Source organism: Elephas maximus, chromosome 3 (genome assembly GCF_024166365.1).
Source record: "Elephas maximus indicus isolate mEleMax1 chromosome 3, mEleMax1 primary haplotype, whole genome shotgun sequence".
Taxonomy (NCBI): Eukaryota; Metazoa; Chordata; class Mammalia; order Proboscidea; family Elephantidae; genus Elephas; species Elephas maximus.
The window spans coordinates 125,647,281-125,665,286 of record NC_064821.1 but is presented as its reverse complement, the minus strand read 5'-3'; the positions used below and the strand labels follow the sequence as shown (position 1 = coordinate 125,665,286).

Below are 18,006 nucleotides of genomic sequence, written 5' to 3'. Positions count from 1 at the left end.
CTGTAGTGTGACTGCGGAAGAGGGAGCCAAAGCGTGTAAAAGCGAAAAATGTCTAGAGTCATAAACTGCTTCGCACGTACATGCTCCCTGTACAGGCAGCTAAGCTACCTTTGAAGTACCAGCTGCAAAGGCGGCCTGAGTCTCAGCACCTGGTCCCGGCTCGTTGCCCGCAGCCCCGCCCCTGGGTCGGGCTCTCCCAGAAGCTCCGCCCCTTCCCGCCCTCCCGCGGCGCCCGAGACGCCTGCAGCGAACCGGGAGGCACCGGAAGGAGCGGCTGCTGCTGCGGGAAGTGGAGGGTTCGGGAGGTGGGGACCCCGCGGGTAGGGCTGCGGAGGCCCCGCTGGACGTGACGCCGCTCCTTTCCTAGGCTATAGAGGAAAAGAAGAGCTCGTCGGGGAGCGGCCGCAGGCCACTGTTGACTGCGCAGGCGGGGCCCGCGGGGAAGGCCGTGGAGGTGAGCGCGGCGGTGCTGGGAGGGGCGTGGGGCCGAAGGGCGTCTCGCCAGCCACCGGCGGCCGGTCTAGGTTCTTGCTCCGGAGGCTGCGGCTGGTGCCGCGGCCTCTCATTCTTAGTCCGGAGAGGCGGGGCGGTGCGGTCGGGAAGGAGGCCTGGGCTCCTCAGTGCCCTGCCTAGCAGGGTTGAGCCGGTGGCCTCCACTCCGGGGGTCAGGGCAGGACTCGAACCCGCGGTTGATTTGAGGAAGGATCTGGAGGGGACGCTTCCCTGTGAAGCATGAGGCGGGAGGGGTGAGGCGAGCCCGGGAGAGGGGCTACGCTCCCTTCCTCTGTCTCCCGTATCCGGGTCGCCAGCCTCCCTTGGTGGGCACCGGCTCCTGAAAGTCCCGCAGCGCGCCAGCTCCTTGGTTCAGTTTCGCTTTGTGGCGCAGTTGGGGTCGCCGTACCGTATGGTGCGGCCCTGTTACTCATTGTTATGAACGGGAAAGCCAGGGTGTCATTGTCCCTGGAATTTTTTCTTCCACCGATATTTGATACTGTTTCAAAGGTTACCGCTTACCGTCTGTTTATCTGCAGCTTTTGTTTGGGTCAAATTTCCATAGTGCGTGGTTTCCCAAACCTTTACTCATAGATGTTTCTTAACTCTAAAACATTCTTCATATGTATATTTTACAAGGTGCAAGTTGAGCTATTGGACGAAATTCTTCTAGGTGTTTTGCACTCAACTTAAGTATTTTTAGAGTTTATATTCTCATATAATCGCTGTTACGCCTGGAAAATTGAGCCAGTGGGGGACACCCTGGCAGGAACATAGATTCTAAATTGAGAATGAATTTTACCTCAAGGATCCCCCGGTTTCTTGCTTAGTAAATACGTGGGATTTTACAGTTCCGTAGTTTAATCAGATTATTTTTCCTTTAAGAAAAATCCGTTTTGAAAAGTGATGAGGCAGTCCAAGTTATTTCTGGTTTAGACAGAACGCTTGTATCACCTGGAAAGTCTGACCAAATTGTTGTAATAGGCTATTTGATTTAAAGCTAATATAAATATCGTCAGTGAATTCACCCTATTAATACACGTAAGGATAATAGTAGAAATCTTATTGAACGACAATACTGATTTTAAGAAAAAGGTTATAGTAATAATCTGAGAAGCTGGACTATACGAAGAGGAACATGACATCAGGATTGGAGGAATACTGACATATTGCATGTGAACCCTGGACAATGAATAAGAAAGACTGAAGAATTGATGCCTCTGAATTCTGGTGTTCACAAAGAATGTTGAATATACTATGCACTGCCAGAACAAACAAATCTGTCTTGGAAGAAGTACAGCCAGAGTACTCCTTAGAGGGGAGGATGGCGAGACTTCATTTCATGTAGTTCGGACATGTTATCAGGAGGGACCAGTCCTGGAGAAGATCATCATGATTAGTAAAGTATAGGGTCAGCAAAAATGAGGAAGGCACTCAACAAGATGGATTGACATAGTGGCTGCAACAGTGGGCAGTGGTTGTGAGGATGGTACAGGACCTGGCAGTGTTTTGTTCTGTTGTACATCGAGTCAAAACTGACTCGATGGCACCTAACAACACAACAGTAGTTACACTATCCTAGAAGCTTTCTGTTATTTCATCTACTTTGGTAGGATTGAAAAAAAGGACAGTACAAAAAATACTACAGGGATGAAATATTTGACCTCCTGCTGCTTGCAACAGGCATAGTATATTGCTTCTTATTTTTTATGTAATTTATTGCTAATTTTCTGGTTATTGAATTTTTTTTTAATTGTGCTTTTTTTTAGGTAAAAGTTTACAGAGCAAGTTAGTTTCTCATTAAACAATTAATACACATATTGTTTTGTGACATTGGTTGCCAACCCCGTGACATGTTAACCCTTTCCTCTTCTCAGCCTCGGGTTTTCCATTTTCATTCATATGGCTTTCCCGCCCTCTCTTGCCTTCTTGTCATTTCCCCTGGGCTGGTGTGCCCATTTAGTCTCATATATGTGGTTGAGCTGCATGTGTTACTGTTTGTTATATAGGCCTGTTTCATCTGTGGCTGAAGGGTGAGCCTCAGGAGTGACTTCAGTACTGAGTTAAAAGGGTGTCCAGGGGTTTCTCCAGTCTCTGTCAGACCAGTAAGTCTGGTCATTTTTTGTGAATTAGAGTTTTATTCTACATTTTTCTGTATTTTTGTTGGAAACCTTCTATTGTGATCCCTGTCAGAGCAGTTGGTAGTCGTAGCACCATCTAGTTGTGCTGGACTCAGTCTGGTGAAGGCTGTGGTAGTTGTTGCCCGTTAGTCCTTTGGACTAGTCTTTCCTTTGTGTCTTTTGTTTTTTTAATTCTCCCTTGCTTCAGATAGAGTTGGTGGTCATTGGAGTTTTTTATAACCTATCAACAAGCAAATCTTTTTTTATATAACAGCATAGTTTAATGGCTTTAGATAGTAGTAACTAGATCATTTTAAATACCTGAAATTCAGAGTTCAAGAGGTGATGATTCTTATATTTATGTATTACCATTGGAATTTTCAATGACCTTTCACATATAATCGTATTTCATTCTCACGGCAGTCATCTGAGTTAGGTATGCCAAGAAGTAAAGTCTTTCCCTCCCTGACAAAAGCCTTTGGAGACTGTGTAAGGATCAGAATTTTCTTAAATCCTGAAATAATTTTGGTGAGGCAGCCTTTGAAATAAAATGGAATGCAGATAGATTTAAGATCTTGGAGCAGTGTGAACTATAACATTTAACAGGCCCTGGACTCCTTGCAAGAAGGCGAAGTGTATAAAATGGTGAAAGATTTTTGGTGATAACTATGAAATGTCATTTATAATAAAGAAAGGAATAAATAACAGCTTTACTTCTTGAGTTTTTAAACTCTTTTCAAAAGTCTATATGTGGTTGATCTTATCAATTGATGCAGAAAAGGCATTTGACAAAGTCCAACACCCAATTATGATAAAAACTCTCACCAAAATAGGAATCGAAGGAAAATTCCTCAACATAATAAAGGGCATCTATACAAAGCCAACAGCCAACATCACTCTAAATGGAGAGAGCCTGAAAGCATTTCCCTTGAGAACGGGAACCAGACAAGGATGCACTTTATCACCGCTCTTATTCAACATTGTGCTAGAGGTCCTAGCCAGAGCAATTAGGCTAGACAAAGAAATAAAGGGCATCTGGATTGGCAAGGAGGAAGTAAAATTATCTCTATTTGCAGATGACATGATCTTATACACAGAAAACCCTAAGGAATCCTCCAGAAAACTACTGAAACTAATAGAAGAGTTTGGTAGAGTCTCAGATTATAAGATAAACATACAGAAATCACTTGGATTCCTCTACATCAACAAAAAGAACAACGAAGAGGAAATAACCAAATCAATACCATTCACAGTAGCCACCAAGAAGATAAAATACTTAGGAATAAATCTTACCAAAGATGTAAAAGACCTATACAAAGAAAACTACAAAGTACTACTACAAGAAACTAAAAAGGACCTACTTAAGTGGAAAAACATACCTTGCTCGTGGATAGGAAGACTTAACATAGTAAAAATGTCTATTCTACCAAAAGCCATCTATACATACAATGCACTTCCAATCCAAATTCCAATGTCATTTTTTAATGTGATGGGGAAACAAATCACCAACTTCATATGGAAGGGAAAGAAGCCTCGGATAAGTAAAGCATTACTGAAAAAGAAGAAGAAAGTGGGAGGCCTCACTCTACCTGATTTCAGAACCTATTATACAGCCACAGTAGTCAAAACAGCCTGGTACTGGTACAACAACAGACACAGACCAATGGAACAGAATTGAGAACCCAGATATAAATCCATCCACATATCAGCAGCTGATATTTGACAAAGGCCCAGGGTCAGTTAATTGGGGAAAAGATAGTCTTTTTAACAAATGGTGCTGGCATAACTGGATATCCATTTGCAAAAAAATGGAACAGGACCCATACCTCACACCATGCACAAAAACTAACTCCGAGTGGATCAAAGACCTAAACATAAAGACTAAAACGATAAAGATCATGGAAGAAAAAATAGGGGCAACCTTAGGAGCCCTAGTACAAGGCATAAACAGAATACAAAACATTCCCAAAAATGACGAAGAGAAACCAGATAACTGGGAGCTCCTAAAAATCAAACACCTATGCTCATCTAAAGACTTCACCAAAAGAGTAAAAAGACCACCTACAGACTGGGAGAGAATTTTCAGCTATGACATCTTCGACCAGCGCCTGATCTCTAAAATCTATATGATTCTGTCAAAACTCAACCACAAAAAGGCAAACAACCCAATCAAGAAGTGGGCAAAGGATATGAACACGCACTTCACTAAAGAAGATATTCAGGCAGCTAACAGATACATGAGAAAATGCTCTTGATCATTAGTCATTAGAGAAATGCAAATTAAAACTACGATGAGATTCCATCTCACTCCAACAAGGCTGGCATTAATCCAAAAAACACAAAATCATAAATGTTGGAGAGGCTGCGGAGAGATTGGAATTCTTATACACTGCTGGTGGGAATGTAAAATAGTACAACCACTTTGGAAATCTATTTGGCGTTATCTTAAACAGTTAGAAATAGAACTACCATACAACCCAGAAATCCCACTCCTCAGAATATACCCTAGAGAAATAAGAGCCTTCACACAAATGGATATATGTACACCCATGTTTATTGCAGCTCTGTTTACAATAGCAAAAAGCTGGAAGCAACCAAGGTGTCCATCAGCGGATGAATGGGTAAATAAATTGTGGTATATTCACACAATGGAATACTACGCATGGATAAAGAACAGTGACGAATCTGTGAAACATTTCATAACATGAAGGAACCTAGGAGGCATGCTGAGCGAAATTGGTCAGAGGCAAAAGGGCAAATATTGTGTAAGACCACTATTATAAGATCTTGAGAAATAGTATAAACTGAGAAGAACACATACTTTTGTGGTTACGAGGCGGGGAGGGAGGGAGGGTGGGAGAGGGTTTTTTACCGATTCGTTAGTAGATAAGAACTGCTTTAGGTGAAGGGAAGGACAATACTCAATACATGGAAGGTCAGCTCAACTGGACAGGACCAAAAGCAAAGAAGTTTCTGGGATAAACTGAATGCTTCAAAGGTCAGCGGGGCAAGGGCGGGAGTTTGGGGACCATGGTTTAAGGGGACTTCTAAGTCAATTGGCAAAATAATTCTATTATGAAAACATTCTGCATCCCACTTTGAAATGTGGCGTCTGGGGTCTTAAATGCTAACAAGCGGTCATCTAAGATGCATCAATTGGTCTCAACCCACCTGGATCAAAGGAGAATGAAGAACACCAGGGTCACACGACAACTAAGAGCCCAAGAGACAGAAAGGGCCACATGAACCAGAGACCTACATCATCCCGAGACCAGAAGAACTAGTTGGTGCCCGGCCACAACCGATGACTGCCCTGACAGGGCGCACAACAGAGAACCCCTGAGGGAGCAGGAGATCGGTGGGATGCAGACCCCAAATTCTCACAAAAAGACCAGACTTAATGGTCTGACTGAGACTAGAGGAATCCCGGCAGTCTTGGTCCCCAAACCTTCTATTGGCCCAGGACAGGAACCATTCCCGAAGACAACACATCAAACACGGAAGGGACTGGACAGTGGGTAGGAGAGAGATGCTGATGAAGAGTGAGCTATTTGTATCAGGTGGACACTTGAGACTGTGTTGGCATCTCCTGTCTGGAGGGGGGATGGGAGAATAGAGAGAGTTGGAAGCTGGCAAAATTGTCTCGAAAGGAGAGACTGGAAGGGCTGACTCATTAGGGGGAGAGCAAGTGGGAGTACGGAGTAAGGTGTATATAAACTTATATGTGACAGTTTGACTTGATTTGTAAATGTTCACTTGAAGCTCAATAAAAGTTAATTAAAAAAAAAAGTCTATATGTAGTTATAGGAGGATTTTGATAAGTAGGGATGCTCCAGAGTCTAAGATGAGTATAGTTGGTGTCATGGATTGCATTGTATCCCCCCAAAATATCTCTCAACTTAGCTGGGCCATGAGTCCCAGTATTGTGTGATTGTCCACCATTTTATGAGATTTCCCTATGTGTTTTAAATCCTGTCACTATAATGAATTGAGATGGATTAGTGGCAGTTGTATTTATGAGATATACAAGATTAGATAGTGTCTTAAGCCATTTTCTTTGAGATATAAAAGAGAGAAGCAAGCAGAGAGACAGGGGGACCTCATACCACCAAGAGGGCAGCACCAGGAGCAGAGCGTGTCCTTTGAACCTGGGGTCCCTGCACCTGAGAAGCTCCTCGACAAGGGGAAGACTGATGACAAGGAATTTTCCTTCAGAGCTGACAGAGAGGGAAACCGTCCCCTGGAGCTGACACCCTGAATTTGGACTTGTAACCTACTAGCCACGTGTCTGTCAGTTTGTCGTACTGTGGGGGCTTGCGTGTTGCTTTGATGCGGGAAGCTATGCCACCGGTATTCATGGGTGACCCAGTAGGGTCACCCGTGGAGGACAGGTTTCAGCTGAGTTTCCAGACTAAGACAGACTAGGAAGAAGGACCCGGCAGTCTATTTCTGAAAAGCATTAGACATTGAAAACCTTATGAATAGCAGTGGAACATTGTCTGATAATAGTGCTGGAAGATGAGCCCCCCAGCTTGGAAGGCACTCAAAAGATGACTGGGGAAGAGCTGCCTCCTCAAGTGGAGTTAACCTCAATGACATGGATGGAGTAAAGCTTTTGGGACCTTCATTTGCTGATGTGGCATGACTCAAAATGAGCAGAAACAGCTGCAAACATCCATTAATAATCAGAACCTGGAATGTACGAAGTATGAATCTAGGAAATTGAAAATCGTCAAAAATGAAATGGGACACATAAACATCGATATCCTAGGCATTAGTGAGCTGAAATGGACTGGTATTGGCCATTTTGAATTGGACAATCATATAGTCTACTATGCTGGGAATGACGGCTCAAAAAGGAATGGTGTTGCATTCATCGTCAAAAAGAACCTTTCAAGACATGTCAGGAGGGATGAGTCCCTGGAGAAGGACATCATGCTTGGCAGAGTACAGGGTTAGTGGAAAAGAGGAAGACCCTCAACGAGGTGGATTGAGACAGTGGCTGCAACAGTGAGCTCAAGCATAACAACGATTGTAAGGATGGCGCAGGACTGGGCAATGTTTCGTTCTGTTGTGCCTAGGGTCACTATGAGTCAGAACTGACTCGACAGCACCTAACAACAACAACCTACTAGACTGAGTGAATCAATTTCTTTGTTAAAGCCACCCAGTTGTATTTCTGTTATAGCAGCACTAGATGACTAAGATAGTTGGTTTAACTGTCTATAAAATACAGCATGAGTTATGCACAATATGGAATATGTATATTAAGGAGAATGCATGTGTAAGAAACAATGTGTGTATCAAAATAAATGTCCTTTTGAAAAGTTAAGACTAACAAGTAGGTCAGTATTTGTGAGGCTACCAGGCAGGGGCCTTTGGAAAAAAAAAATGAAACATGATTTCTGCCCTCAAGGAACTTATAGTCAAGCTTGTAGTCAAGTAGGGTAGTTTTGTTTTTTTTTTTTAAATGAATTACAGTAAGTGTCTTGTGATGCTACAGAAGTTCTGTAGGAATTTAGGTGAGGGAGACTTACTTATGGTTGTAGCTTGATGAAAATGACATTTGAGTGAGCGAGCTTTGAAATTTGAAAGGTTTTTAATATATGGATATTAGAGAACATTTGTAATGGGAACAAATTAACAGGTTCCTGGGAAGGCGCCTTAGTTATCTAGTGCTCCTGTAACAAATACCTCAAGTCAGTGGCTTTAACAAACAAATTTATTTTCTCATTGTTTAGGATGCTAGAAGTCTGAATTCAGGGTGCTGGCTTTAGGGGAAGGCTTTCTCTCCCTGTTTGCTCTGGGGGAAGGTCCTTGTCTCTTGTCTCTTCAGCGTCTGTTCTTGGTGATCTTCATGTGCCATAGCATCTATCTCCCCAGGCTCTGCTTGCTTGCTCTGTGTGACCTGCCCTTTTTACCGTGTCCCAAAGGTTCTGGTAGGATGTGTTTTAGTTTTCACTTAATTCTGTGAATTTCTTTATTCCGTGCTTAATTTCTTATATAACCCAGTATTTTTGAGCAAGGCATTGTTCAGTTTCCATGTGTTTGATAGTTTTTTCCTTACTTTTTCTATTATCGATATCTGCTTTTATGGCTTTATGGTCAGAAAAGATGCTTTGTAATATTTTGATGCTTTGGATTCTGTTAAGGCTTGCTTTCTGGCCTAATATGTGGTCTATTCTAGAGAACGTTCCATGTGCATTGGAAAAGAGTATACTTGGCTGCTGTTGGGTGGAGTGTTCTGTGTGTGTCTGTGAGATCAAGTTGGTTGATTGTGACATTTAGATTTTCCGTGTCTTTATTGAGCTTCTTTCTGAATGTTCTGTCCTTCACCTAAAGCAGTGTGTTGAAGTCTCCCACTAGTATTGTGGAGCTGTCTATCTCTCTTTTCAGTGCTGTTAGAGTTTGTTTTATATATTTTGGAGCCTGTCATTGGGTGTGTAAATATTTCATATGGTTATGTCCTCCTGGTGTATTGACCGTTTAATGATCATATAATGCCCTTCCTTATCTTTTGTGGTGGATTTTACTTTAAAGTCTATTTTGTCAGGGATTAATATTGCCATTCCTGATTTTTTTTGATTGTTGTTTGCTTGATGTATTTTTTCCCATCCTTTGAGTTTTAGTTTGTGCCTTTGAGTCTAAGGTGTGTCTCATATAGGCAGCATATAGATGGATCATGTTTTTTTAATTCGTTCTACCACTCTTTCTCTCTTTATTTGGTGCATTTAGTCTGTTTACATTCAGTGTAATAATGGATAGGTATGAGTTTAGTGTGTCATTTTGATGTCTTTTTTTGTGTGGTGTTGACAGTTTCTTTGCTTCATTTAATTTTCTGTGTTGTTGTTTTTCTTTATGTATTTTCTTTTCATCTTTTTCATTGCTGTTTTCATTGTATATGCTGCATGTTTAGTTTTTCTTGTTTTTTATCGTTTTTCTTGTTGTTTATTTTGATGTGTAGTTTTCATTGTTTTTCTTGTTGTTTATTTTGATGTGTAGGATTGTCAATTTCCTTTGTGGTTACTTTAATATTTACCCCTATTTTTCTAAGTTTAAACCAACCTTTTATTTCTTTATATCTCCTTGGCTTCCTCTCCATATGAATGATCTGTGATTATATTTTTTAGTCCCTCTTTTTTGTTTTAATGTTGCCATCTTTCACATATTGACATCTTTTACGTATTGATTTATTTTTGTGACTTCCCTGACTGTTGATGTCTGGTTGTTCTGTCCTGTGTTCTAGTCCGGGGTTGTTATCTGATGTTACTGATTTTCCAGCTAGAGGAGTCCCTTTAGTATTTCTTGTAATTTTTTTTGGTTTTTGCAAATTCCCTAAACTTGTGTTTATCTGGAAATGCTCTAATTTCGCCATCATATTTGAAAGACAGTTTTGCTGGATGTATAATTCTTGGTTGGCAGTTTTTTTCAAGGCTTTATATATGTCATTCCGTTGCCACCTTCTCTGCAGGGTTTATACTTTTTAGTCTGAGGTTAGTCTTACTGACTTCCCTTTGTAGATGACTTTTTGTTTATCCCATCTGCTCCTAACATTCTCTCTTTATCTTTGGTTTTGGCAAGTTTGATTATAATATGTCTTGGTGACTTTCTTTTGGGATCTACCTTGTGTGGGGTTCAGTGAGCACCTTGGGTAGGTAGCTTCTCATCTTTCATGACATCAGGGAAGTTTTCTGCCAACAAATCTTCAACAATTCCCACCATGTTTTCTCTTATCTCCCCCTGTTCTGTTACTCCAATCACTTGTAGGTTATTCCTCTTGATAGAGTCCCACATATTTCTTAGGGTTTCTTCATTTTTTGAAAATTCTGTTGTCTGATTTTTTGTCAAATGAGTTGGTGTCAAGTGCTTTATCTTCAGTCTCCCTAATCCTGACTTCCATTGCCTCAATTCTGCTCTTATGGCTTTCTGTTGAGCAGTCTTATTCTGAAATTTTATTGTTCATCTTCTGAATTTCTGTTTGCTGTCTCTCTGTGGATTCTTGCAGCCTGTTAAATTTGTCATTATGCTCTTCTCTAATCTTATTAAGTTCCTCTAATGCTATGTCTGTGCGTTCCTTGGCTTGTTCTGCATTTTGTCTAATCTCTTCCCTGAAGTCTTGAAGAGTTCTGTGTATTAATCTTTTGTATTCTGCCTCTGGTAATTCCAGGAAATTCTCTTCCTCTGGAAAATTTCTTGATTCTTTGTTCTGGGAGCTTGTTGAAGCCATCACGGTCCACCTTGTTTATGATTTGATATTGACTGTTATCTCTGAGCCATCAATATGTTGTTATATTTATTTATTTTATGTTTGCTTACTGTGTCCTAGCTTTGTATTTTGGTTTGTTTGATAGGCCCAAATAGGCTGTTCGTATGAGCTAGTTTGATTATTGGCGCCTTTGAAGCTTTAATGTCCTGTCATCAGGTGGTTAGATTTGTTACTAGATATGAGCCCAAGAGTCCACTTACTTTTCTTATATGGATTCAGCTCAGGTGTCCAGATAGTCACCAAGTATGTGGTGCAGGCTCTTACTTATAGTCCTAATGGGTAGGGGTGATTGGAGTAGGCACAGGTATTTGGGTGCAGCAGGGGATCACACACTGAGCAAGGCTACCCCCAAATGCCTGGGAGGAAAACGTGTCCCTTTTCCCTAGAGTGTGTAGGTGAGTGGGTTTTGCAGACAGACTATGGGCTCCCAGTGCTGTTGGCTGTAAGGACCAGGAGGCACCACTTATTCTTGGACCCCTGTTGCAGGTGGCAAGGTGGTGTGGGTGAAGCCACCTGTCCTCAGGCCCTTGATGTGGATAGGTGAGGACCCTGCCTAAAGGGCAGAGCAGTGTCAAATGTTGCAAACCTGCCACTCCACCATATACCTGATACAGTGACATTAGGCTTCAGGTATATACCCTGCTGTACTGTGCTAATGAGGGCCTGTGCTGTTGAAATGGGCCCACACAGGTCTATGCAGGAGTGAAAGGCATTCAAAGTCCTCTCATGCCTGTGCCTAGGGAAAGGAGCTGTACCTGCTCTGAGTTCCTGGCTTACAGAAGCTAGCAGATTATTTTTTCCTGTTTGTTAAATTGTTCCCTCTCCCAGGCCAGGAGAATGGCTCAGGGTGCATAATAGACCCTACTTCTGGCCCAGGGGAAGTGGCAGTTGCAGAAGCTGGCCTGGGACCCTGAGCAAGGCGGGGAGGGAGGAGGGAGAGAGGTTCTTCTCAAACAGGGTGTTTTTTGATCTGCGCATTAGGTTAGACTCTCGTACTTTTGCCGGTTGAGGGCTGCTGCTTGCTGGTTCTGGAGGGTTGAGTAGTCTGTCCACCACTGTGTCTCTCCTGATGTGCAAAACACGTCCTGAACACTACTGCTTACCTCACCACGCTTGTCAGCTGATCTGGCCAGCAGGGTGCTGGTTCCCACCAGGTCAGGTCTGGCAACTCCTTGCTACTTCTGAACCGTCTCTCCCTCCCCCTGCCACTCAGTCTGATTCCTCACTTTTGCCTTTGCTGTTGAGGGCTCCTAGATTGTCATATATAGTTGATTCAGTTGTTTTTTGACATCGTTGTTGTAAGAGGGGCCACCAGAAGCGTCTGACTACTCCACCGTCTTGGTCCTGCCTCCTCTAATCTGCTCTTTTTATATCTCGAAGGGGATTGGCTTAAAACACACCTTATACTGACATAAAAACCATTTTCAAATGGGATTATAACCACAGTATAGGGGTTAGAATTTACAACACATATTTTTGGAGGACACAATTCAATTCATAACAGAAGGTATAAGTTATATTTGAGGAAGGGTTAGTAGAATAATTTGACGGGTAATAACGGTTTACACAAGTTAGTAAACCAAAACCCATTGCAGTCAAGTTGATTCCAACTTACAGCGACCGCATAAAGTTTCCAAGGAGCGACTGGTGAGTTCCAACTATGGATCCTTCAGTTAGCCCCTGAGCTCTTAACCACTGTGCCACCAGGGCTCCATATAAGTTAGTAGTAGGAAATAAAAAACCAAATCAAACCCACCGCTGTTGAGTTGATTCTGACTTATAGCAACTCTATAGAACAGAGTAAAACTCCATAGTGTTTCCAAGGCTGTACATCTTCACAGAAGCAGACTTGCCTCATGTTTCTCCCATGGAGTGGCTGACAGGTTTGAACCACCGACCTCTTGGTTAGCAGCCAAGTGTTTTAATCACTGTGCCACTAGGGTTCTTTGTAGGGGATAAAGAAGGGCCAAATTATGAAAGACATCATTGAAAGTATTTGATCAGAAGAGGTATGTGATCCACATGAACACAGAATAAGCAGTAATTAGAAGAGGATTAAAACTAGGAGACCACTTGGGTGGCTTTTGTTGTTGTTAGATGCTATTCAGTCAGTTCTGATTCATAGCAACGCTGTGTACGACAGAATGAAACACTGCCCTGTCTTGACCCATCCTCACATTTGTTGCTATGTTTGAGCTATTGTTGCAGCCCCTGTGTCAGTCCATCTCCTTGAGGGTCTTCCTCAAGATTCGCTGATCCTCTGCTTTACTAAGCATGATGTCCTTCTTCAGGGACTGATCCCTCCTGATAACATGTCCAAAGTATGTGAGACAAAGTCTCACCATTCTCAGCTCTGAGGAACACTCTGGTGGTACTTCTTCTGGCAGTGCATGGTATATTCAGGATTCTTTGCCAAAACCATAATTCAAAGACACCAATTCTCCTTTGGTCTTCTTTATTCATTGTCCAGCTTTCACATGCATATGAGATGAGTGAAAATATCATGGCTTGGTTTACACGCACCTTAGTCCTGAAGATGACATCTTTGCTTTTTAACACTTCAGAGAGGTTTTTTGCAGTAGATTTGCCCAATGGGATATATTGTTTGGTATCTTGACTGCTGCTTCCATCGGGGTTGATTGTGGATCCGAGTAAAATAAAGTCCTTGACAACTTCAGTATTTTCTCCATTTATCATGATGTTGTTTATTGTGAGGACTTTGTTTTCTTTGTGCTGAGATGTAATCCATCCTCAAGGCTGTAGTCTTTGATCTTCATCAGTAGGTGCTTCAAGACCTCTGTGCTTTCAGCAGGCAATCTGCATATTGCAGGCTGTTAGTGAGTCCTCCACCAATCCTGGTGCTGTGTTCGTCTTCGTATAGTCCAGTTTTTTACATGGGTGCCTCTAGGTTAAGCCAGGAGCACTGGTGGCCCAGTGGTTAAGAGCTTGGCTACTAACCAAAAGGTTGGCCATTCAAATCCGCCAGCTGCTCCTTGGAAACCCTATGGGACCCTTCTGCTCTATCCTGTATGGTTGCTATGTGTTGGAATCGACTTCATGGTTAAACCAAATCTTGGCAGCATCACTTCTATGACTCTTGTGGTTTCTCTGAAGTACTGCCTTGAAAGCAGACCTTGAGATGAGGACATGGCTGCAGGTGAGATCTCAGGGAGCATAAATGAGGAAGGTAGGTACCAGAACCCAGTGCCGTCGATTCTTAGTAGGTAGAGTGAGTCAAAAACTAAACCAAACCATTGCTGTTGTGTTGATTCTGATTCCATGTTTTACAGAGTAGAACTGCTTCATAGAGTTTTCTTGGCTGTAATCTTGGCAGTAACAGGTTGCCAGCCCATCCTTTTTGCTGGATGGGTTTAAACTGCCAACTGTTAAGTTAATAGTCAAGTGCAAACTGTGCTACCCAGGGCCCTAAAATGATTCAGGGAAGGGAGAAATGCCAATAATGGATGGACAACTAGGGACTTAATCCTGTGTTTGTAGACCTGCCTCAGAATTGTACTACCAAATGAAAGGAAAACTAGGGTGTTTTGCACCTGCTCCTAGCCCTCACTGATTGAGACTGTGCTTGAAATACCTTCATTTCTTCCATTTGCCCTGGCTAGGACTGAGCAAGCTACTGAGGTTCTGGAGAACTTAGAGAAGCAGGGAAGTGGTTGAAGGGGGAAGCTGTCAGTGCCTGGAAATTGTCCATACCAGCTACAGGTGAACACTGAGGTGAGCTGTAGGGTTATGGGGACCAGGTATCAACAATGTCTGTTACATTCTCCTTGAATAATCCAGATGTGAAATAAAAGCCTCAATTTAGGTGGAGACCTAGAAGAAATGTGAATTGAGGAGAGGTGATAAAGAAGCAGTAGAATTTGGAAACTGATAGATAATAAAAAATGAGAGAATCTAAAATAGCGATAACGAATCCAGCCCAAAATATTAGTAGTGCCAAGGTTGAGAAACCCTGGTCTAAGACATGATCCTTGATCTCAAGAAACTGGCACTCTAAAATTAATGCAGCAATAATACTAGCTGCTGTTATTTATTGAATGCCAGCATAATCTAGAATTAGATTATGTTTTAGATTATTTACGTAAATCGCTGTAACTCTTTGTAGTGTGGCGTGGGGATGGAGATTGTAGTATTTTCATTTTAGAGACAATGAAATCAAGATCCAGAAGGATGAGAACAGATGGATTGCAGGTAGAGAAAGTTAGGAGACTCTAAGTTTCTCTTAATAGAATTAATAGGACTCTCATTAATTTGACTGTTAAGGGTCAATGGGACATGGTGCCAAGATAAGGAAAGTGAAAATGGGTTTGTACTAAATTTCTTTTTATATCTTACGGTTTGCATGAAAATTAAGATTTATTTGGTGAGGATTTATAGGACTTTTTTTGTGAAATCTTTGTGGAGATTTGAGTTTGTTTGGAGTTTGTGTTAGACAGAGTATTTGTTAAGAGGTTAAAGGACAAGAAACAATTCTTTCAAATGCTGCTTAGCTGATTTCATAGGTTAAGAAGCCTCCACAAGCAGTTACTACAGCTTAGATTGATTTAGAGCGAAATAAACTTTTCTGTTTGCTATTGCAGTCTCTTAAATAAAAAATTTTTGGCCTTTTATTAGGTGCAGTTTTCCTTCTGTGTAAATATGGAAAGGTAAAGCATAAACTTACTAAAGCATTGCATTTTTGCTATTAAAATGATTCTAAAGCCTACTATTTAAAATAGCGCCTTCTGGACTAGTCATATTAATTGTAGTGGTGGAACCATAGTCTAAGTTGAAACTCCTGATACAAATCCATTTTTTTATAATCAAAGAATCCTAGAATTGGGCTTCCAGTGCAAAATGCTGTTCTTGGGAACACCTGTAATAGTTTGTCATTCAATCTCTGTGTGTAACAACGATGGGGGAACATCTTGCTTACCAAGGTTATATCTTGCAGTTTTGTATTGCTCTCATTGTTGATAGTTTGTATTTTAACCAAAATTTTTGCCATTGATTGAATTTCTTACTTCCAGCCTTCTTCAGCTACAAATGTATCAAGTTCCCCAACCTTTGCCTTTCGCTGGATAAACATCCACACTTCTTTGAGTTGTTCCTCATAGTAGCTAACATTTATTGAATGCTTACTGTGTCACTCTTTTCTAAGCACTTTATGTGCGTGTATATAATCCTTCCCAAAACTCCATGAGGTAGATACATATAATTATCTCAGTTTTTCACATGAGGGAACTGAGGCAAAGAGAAGTAACTGTGCCCTGGTCACAAACCTGGGAGATAGTGGGGCTTGGATATAAACCCAGGTAGCCTTGCTTCAGAACCTTTATTCTTAACCATACTGTTGTCTTATACAGTTTTCAAATCCTTTATTTTAAGATGTTCTTGTTTTGTTATAGCTTTTAGTATTCCTCTTATATAAAATATTCCAAGTATAATCTGTTTAGCTTCTAAGTACAGTTAAGACTGGATGCTGTTTTTATTTGGAAACCTATTGTCCTGTTGATAAATTGCATAGGAATCATCTTACATCTTTTCAGGTCTAGAATCTAAACACTGGTCTTGATTTAGACCGTAGATTCTGTTCTTATTACATTTCATTTTGTTTTAAATAATTTTTCCAAGTAGTTTATTTTTTCTCTTATAAAACATTTATTTTTTTATAAGTTAATAGTTAGGTTTCACATCTGTGTGTTTTATATTTTCATCCAGATTTTTGTTAAAAATATTGAATGATGTTGCCACATGCTAGTAAAGACCTCCTTGTGGATTTATGCTAATATTTTACAAAACTATTAAATAGCTACCCATCCTTCTGAAATTATTTTTTTCTGTCACCTAAATCTGACTCTTTCTGCAGATTGCTTTTTGGAAAAGACTAGGCAATGGAATGCAGATAGTTTCTCAGTATTAAAAGGTTCTCATTAGGTTACCAATTACGTCTTGATGTGTAACAAAAATAGTAATAGCACAGGTCGCTATGATTTTCCTAATTATTAAAATTAAAAAATCTGCTGTTCTGTTATTATGATGGCAGGACAGGGTTTACAGGCCTGAAACTTGGAGATTATACTGCTAAAAAGTTTTCCCCCTTAAAATTAATATCAGAAGCAGTTTTGAATGTACTTTAACACAGGAAGGCATTTGGGCCCTAAAACTGTACGTCATAGAGCATAAATGCAATCATTTCAATTTTCAGTTGGTGTTATTGGCATCCAGTAATGCATTTGAAAATTTCAAATTGTCCAGTTAGGGTAGATAGAGGAAAAAGCTACTACGTATAAGATTACGAAAATGAGGGACAAATTGAGGTCAAATTATGGAAAGCCTTAGTTAGCATGGAAAGCTTGAATTTGCTTTTACTCATTGTCGATTCCCACCCTGTGGGTCACAGGTTTCTAGAGGAATCTCAGAGTTTTTGCATGGGATTTACATCTGTAGACTGAACAAATAGTTTTTCCATATACAACCATTTTTATTGCCTTCCTGTCGCCTGTATCTTTTCTAATGTTCATCTTCTAAAGTCTGATCTTTACACCCATCTTCCTTGACTAAACTATTAAGACCAGAAGAGAAAACATTTATGCCTTCTTTCTTTGGGTGTACACTCTGAGAGAAGAAATTGAAGTGGCTAAGAACGCCTGCTGTTGTTTGTTTCTGTCGAGTCAGCTCTGAGTCATGGTGACCTCACGTATAACAAGATGAAATGTTGCCTGGTATGTTTAAGTCCATTGTTGAGGCTGTGGTGTCAGTTCATCTTATTGAGGGTTTCCCTTGTTTTTACTCATCCTCTACCAAACATGATGTCCTTTTCTAGTGATTGGTCTTTTTGTTGATGATGTGTTCAAAGTAAGCAAGATAAAGTCCTGCCATCCTCGCTTCTGAGGAACATTCTGGTTGTATTTCTTCTAAGACTGATTTGTTTGATCTTTTGGCAGTCCGTGGTATATTCAGTATTCTTCACTAACACCATGATTCGAATGCATCAGTTCTTCATTCTCCTTTTTCGTTGTAGCTTTTGCGTGCATATGAGGTTATAAAAAAAATTATGGCTTGGGTTAGTGCATCTTAGTTATCAAAGTGACGTCTTTTTTGTTTAAAACTTGAAAGAGGTCTTTTGCA

General features: G+C 41.0%; 1 protein-coding gene across 2 annotated transcripts in view; it reads left to right on the top strand.

Annotated features, from left to right (window-relative positions):
• The first annotated feature begins 231 nt into the window (after positions 1-231).
• The window catches only part of USP33 (ubiquitin specific peptidase 33), an 88,958-nt gene continuing 71,183 nt past the window's right edge, over positions 232-18,006 (top strand). For both annotated transcript variants that reach the window (XM_049875582.1, XM_049875581.1), the window contains exon 1: positions 232-454. The gene's annotated coding sequence lies outside the window, so the exon portion shown is untranslated. The remainder of the gene's footprint in view (positions 455-18,006) is intronic.